We start from the raw sequence: 6,237 nt of genomic DNA, 5'->3' as shown, positions 1-6,237 counted from the left end.
GAAACAGAGAAAAGCTGACCATGTGCCCTGACATCACTGACCTCCTAAATCAACCAACCCTGGAATTGACCCTAACTCTGGATGTTCCACTATGTAAGAAAACTAAGCCCCTTTTATCCATTATTCATGTTACTTGTGGCCAGAAGCATCCTTCCTAACTGATTCAGGCTCAAAACAGACTTTTGCTGGCACTGTTGGAAAGTAGAAGTTCTCTTTCCATTGGTGTGACTAATCTTTTAGGAAGTGACCCTGGAGTTCTCCTAGGTCCCCATAAATAAAGCAATAATCAAAAAATAAAACCAACAGAAAGGAAAATAGTTCTAAGAGATGGTGAGACAGGGATCCCCAGTTGTTTAAGCACCTACATCCAGTTTTGCACAAAACTACCCACACATTCATAATTTAAAGAAACCTACACACACCCAGGAAGTATGATCCCCACAGGCAGAAAAGATGGAGGAGGAAAAACTCTGAGCTAACATATGGAAAAACCCTAGCACAGTACCTGGTATATATTAAGCACTCCGTAACTGATGGGGGAACCAAATCTATGCTCTCTGTACCTCTTTAATCCTTCAGTCAAATCAACATAATCAGGAATAAAATTTAAAAAGTGCCAATACTCTCCAACTCCCTCCACCTCCACAATCTCAAGTGTTCCATAAGCTTGAAATAAACCTACCAAGCATTCATGCCAGTTTCCAAAGCAGGTTAGAAGAGAAAGGAAGCAAGACGGTCAATAAATATGGCCTTTCCTTCTTTTCCTTTCTACTTTAAAGAAAGGTCTTTCTACATATTAGGTCATTATACGTTTTCCCAGCTGTTTCATCTTCAAGTTCTGCCAAATGGCTGGGAGTGATTCCCAGCATTTTATCGATTATAGTCACATTTAGAGGTTGCATCTGGTTCAGGCCTCTGTCATAGCGCATATTATTTATATGCTAATGTTTGTCTGCTCTACCAGACTTCCAGTCCCTGAAGACTAGGGACAGCCTCCAGTGAACCCTCAGTGCCTAATGCAATACCTTACACACTGAAGACTCCTCAAATATCTGCTGATTGAAGAGATAAATGAACTAAACCTTAGAGTCTCCCCTAATTTAGGTGAAAAGTCAAGGGGTGTTTTTTTAAAGTTGAGTCATACCAGCAAGCCCAAACACACACTATTTATGTATCAAGTCCAGTTTTTACTTTCAAGCAGCAGAAACTAACTCTGACTGTTTAATTACAAAATGAGTTTATTGAAGAGGCATTACTGGGAGGGTTAGAGAACCAGGTGCAAGGCTGAACTTCTAAAAGCAAAGCCCAAATTCAAAGCACAAAACCAGCCAGCTGAGAAAAACAACCACCACAATAAGCACTGGAGGAAAAAGCTGCCCTGGCCACCAGTGCCACCACAACGGGAAGCTCCATTCCCAGTGTGGTTTCTCATGCTCTTCACTTCTGAATTGCAAACTCACTCAGGAGCATCTGATTGGCAGAGACTGGGACAAATACTTGCATCCTTGCAGTAACTGAGGCTTGGAATGTGAGGCTAACTTCTGTGTTGGGGAGGCAAAAATCCATTATACAGCTTTTACCAAATATATAAAGGCACCCAAAAATCACAAGCAGTCATGGATGTGACAGATGTCCACTGCTTTGGAACTCAGAACTTTAGGCACAAAGTCCTCCACGTGAGTCCCATATCATCTAGACCAAAGCCCGCAGAGAGGCACCCACTGTCCCGGGTTCTTCTGCCCTGGCTCCTTGGACTGCTCTCCTCTGGCTTTCCCTTGACATTAGCCACCTGATCGGGTGGGGGTGGGGAGAAGGAAATTAGAAAGGGTTGTGAGAAAAGTGCGTAGGTTGGTTTCAGACACTTCTCACCTCAAAGAATGAGTGGTGGAAATAAATACTAAGCACTTTGCTTATGTTACCTCATAGTCTTGTGAGGTAGGTTATATATACTTCACTCAACATTAAGGAAACTGAAGAGCAGAGAAGGTGGCTTGACTTATAAAGGACAGAACTAGGATTCAACATCTCGCTGACCCCACCCCATGCTGCCCACCTTCTCTGCTGGATCCCATCCCACTTGGGCAACATTTTTATATTTAAGTCCTTTGGCATTTGGTTATTTTAAGTGTCTCAACTAAAATCTTAAGCACTAAATACTGTTGGCTGAAAATGGGAGAAATCGGACCCCTCATATATCACTGGTGGGAAGGTAACATGGTGCAGCTGCTGTGGAAAACAGTTAGGCAGTACCTCAGAAAATTCAACAGACTTTTACCCATAGATTCCACGACTCCCCACTCCCAAGTATTCTCCCCAAAGAGTTAAAAACAGGAACTCGGACAAGTCCAAGTACATGCATGTTCACAGCACTATTCACAACTGCCAAAAAGTACAAACAGCCCAAATGTCTATCAACGATGAATGAGTAAAACAAACTGTGGTGTATATGCATACAATGGAATATGATTCAGCCATAAAAACAAGGTTCAAAAGAGATGAACCTTCAAAGCATTATGCTCAGTGAAAGTGGCCAGACACAAAAGAGCACAAATTGTATGACTCCTTTTTTTATGAAATATCAAGAATAGATAATTGCATTGAGACAGAATGCAGATTTGGGGTTGCCAGAGGCTAGGGGGCAGCAATTATAGGGGAGGGGAGAGGTAATGGGAAAAAATTGCTGGGTGGTTTTACTTTGCAGTGACAGTAATGTTTTAGAAGTAAATAAAGTTGGTGGTTACACAACATTATGAATGTACTAAATGCCCCTGAACAGTTCACTTAAAAGTGGTGACTTTTATATTATGTGAATTTCACCTCAATTTTTTTTAATTTTTAAAAATATTACATGTTTTTTCCCGGTGCCTGCCCATGCAAAAAATATATATATATTACATGTTTTTAATTTTTGTATCTCTATTTCTATATCCATCATTCAATTTCCTGAGTGTTTAATACGGCAGGCTTTCCAAAAATGCTTCCGAAATAAAATGATACAGACTTTACAAAAGCTTACAAAGCTCTACTACTCTGTCTTTATTGACCTCGAATCCCAGGTATTACAGTTGCTGGGAAAGATCTCTGCAAAATAACTCAAATAAATAATTACAGCATGCCACATAATATATATAATTGCTCTTTAACAGCATAACAACATCTACCCTACAGGCACTCGTTTCTGTAATTACTGCTTATATGAAAATAAACTTCAGCTGAAAGCTATGAAAAAAATCAATTCAAAATAGAACATCTAACTTGCCAACACTGTGGAGATGTTTACCAATATGTACCCAGCATTTATATGTATCTCCCACTGAAAAAGCAGTAATAGTACACAAGAATAAATCTTATTGACAAGGCAACAAAATGGAATTGAATAATGGAGTCAGCTGAGTGATTTGTTGACAAATTATCCACGATAATTCCTGCTAGCATGAGCTCTGACAGCATCCACTCCATGAGTGCTAAATGTAAGTACTATGTTGCTATCTCAAGGGGAAGACATGGTGATCATTAGTGTCCACTAGTGTTACGTATGTGTCTTAATGGAGAGCAGCTGTTGTCATGGCAAGACATAAGTATGAATCCCAGCACTATTGCTTGCTATCTATTAGAGTTCAGTAAATTACTGTCTCTGTGTAAGCCTCATTTTTCCCAGGATGGTATATCTCACGGTTTTGAGAGGACCAAATTAAAGGAGTTAACATGCAGACACTTAAAAAATGTTAATGCACATTAACAAATAATCACAGCATAAAATCCCATTAGAATTCAAAGCCAGAAAAAAATATTACTTGCCAGATGAATGGGTGTAATTTCTTTTTATATTTAAGGGTTTTCTTTTAATTAGAGAAGCTGTAGATTTACAGAAAAATCATGCATAAAATACAAAGTTCCAGATATACTTTCTTTATATTGGGCTCTCATGCTTTATAACAGAATAAGGGATTGGATCAAGATTATAAACATTATAAACTAAGAACATGCTAGAACTTTCTCCACCATCTCAAATCCCCATTAAAGACAAAAAAAAATTTTAAATTGAAAACAGCACTACAAAATAAGTTGGGGTGACTTCAATAGACTAGAAATTATGAAATTTCCAGAAAATTTAAGGCAGATGGACTTACACTGTTGAAGAAATAATAGCCAAAACAGACATAAGAGAGTATAGATGAAGAAGGTGAAAGTATCTTTGGGCCCCAAGCTGAGAACCAAAAGATAAAAAGGACAAGAGAGGATACAGAGTAAACCAGAAGGTTGAGATAGAAGCACCCAGGAAGTGTCAACCCGTTGTCCTTCTCCTTCTCGTGTCAAGCAGGTTCAGTCAAGGCATCATATCAGTCCTAAGACAGGAACAGTGCACAATCAGGGAAATATTGGTCCTGGTTCTGAGGACTTGGGACAGAAGGTGAGACCTCCATTGACCAGGGAACCACAGTCCACACCCCTACCTGGAATCCTGGAAGCTATCCATACAATCAGATGTAGCAGAGATAGACTATTCTGGGCACTCAGATTCAAGTTGAGCACGCAACCAGAACAACCAAATATTTAAGGAGCAGCAATCTTCTGAACAAAAGGTACCAAAGTCATTATATGGATAAAATAGCACCCAAAGAAACAATGGTAATGGAACAAGCAAATGAGACTTCAAAAAGAAGTTTGGCACATACAGCTAATATCTTCAGAGGCATAAGAGAGGATAATGGTTTTCATTAAATTCAAAACAGGTTATTATGAACAAGAACTAATTAGAGATACTAGAGAAGAAGACTATGATTATTGGAATTTTTTAACTCAATAGATGAACTGCATAGCAGAAATCTATAACTGAAGAATTACTAATTAGAATGTCCAAGTGAAGTATTCTCCTAGAACATAGTTCAAAAATGACAAATAAATATTGAATGTGAAAAAAATTCAAATGTTTCAACATCTGCCTAATGGGAGTTCCAAAAAGAAAGAACAAAGAGAAGAAATACAGAAATAACAGAAAAAATATTTCCAGAAAAGATAAAACATCCTCAGGGCAAATGAGTTCACCAAATGTTCAGCAGTATGAATGAAAATAGGTAAATACCTAGATACATCGAAATGAAGTACAAAGGCTAGGGATGGAGATTATTGAAAAGAAGTAGGAGTCAGATTGTTGTTAGTTTTCCTATAGGCAATAATATATGCAAAAATACATGAAAGCAGTTTTTTTCTTATTTCTGTGATTAAATAATTATGATTTAGAATTCTATATCCAATCACAATATCATTAAGACATAAAGATGTTTCAGATAGATAAGGTTTTAGGAACCCATGCTTTACCATATGAAAGAATTACAAGAAAATCAGCCCTATATTAAAAAAAAAATTAGTAAAGAGAAAGAAATGATATATTCAAATTGATGGTGAAGTAGTGAAGAAAGAAGCACCCATCCTGCAAGCAGGCAAGAAAAAAATCAGCTAAATTTGTAATGAATTCCTGAAGGCCATATGTGTGACGGTTTAGAATAACTGGGGCCCAAGACCCAAGGGGGGTTTATACTCATTCCCAAGATCTTCTCCAGGGCTTTGTCAAGGGCAAGAAAGATTAAAGGCCAGGCAGCAGGTCAGCAAGAACCTCCCCAATTCTCCCCACACCCCACCCCACCCCACCCCCGATGATACAGGTGAATAGGAGGGACAGATGCTAAGTTATCATTACACACACACACAAATACAAACACACACATGCATTCATACCTAGACAAGTCACAGTCAAACTGCTGAACACAAAAGGCAAAAAGAAAATCTTAAAGTCAACCAGATAAAAAGGAACAAAGAGGAACAAAGATAAAAATTGCAGCAGAATTCTCAGAGACAATGCAAGCTAGCAGGCAATTTTTTTTTTTGTATGCTGTATGGCAGGGTTCATATTTCATTCTTTTTCCATGTGAGTATCTGCCTTATTGCAGCACCATTTCTTGAATTTTTTTGCTTGGTTTTTCATTTGTTTGTGAAGTGCACGGGCCGGGAATTGAATCCAGGTCTCCAGCATAGTAGGCAAGAATTCTACCACTGAATTACCCTTACAACCCTTAGCAGGCAATAATTTGACATTCTTAAATTACTGAAAGAAAAATTATCAACCCAGAATTATATACCCAACAAAATGATGTAAAAAAGAAAAGAAATATAAGCCAAGGCATATATTTTTGTGGGAAAAGACATAACAAAATTTGCTTTAAAACACTCAAAAAGATT

This window comes from Tamandua tetradactyla, chromosome 6 (genome assembly GCF_023851605.1).
Source record: "Tamandua tetradactyla isolate mTamTet1 chromosome 6, mTamTet1.pri, whole genome shotgun sequence".
NCBI classification, from domain to species: Eukaryota; Metazoa; Chordata; class Mammalia; order Pilosa; family Myrmecophagidae; genus Tamandua; species Tamandua tetradactyla.
This window is presented reverse-complemented; position numbering follows the sequence as displayed.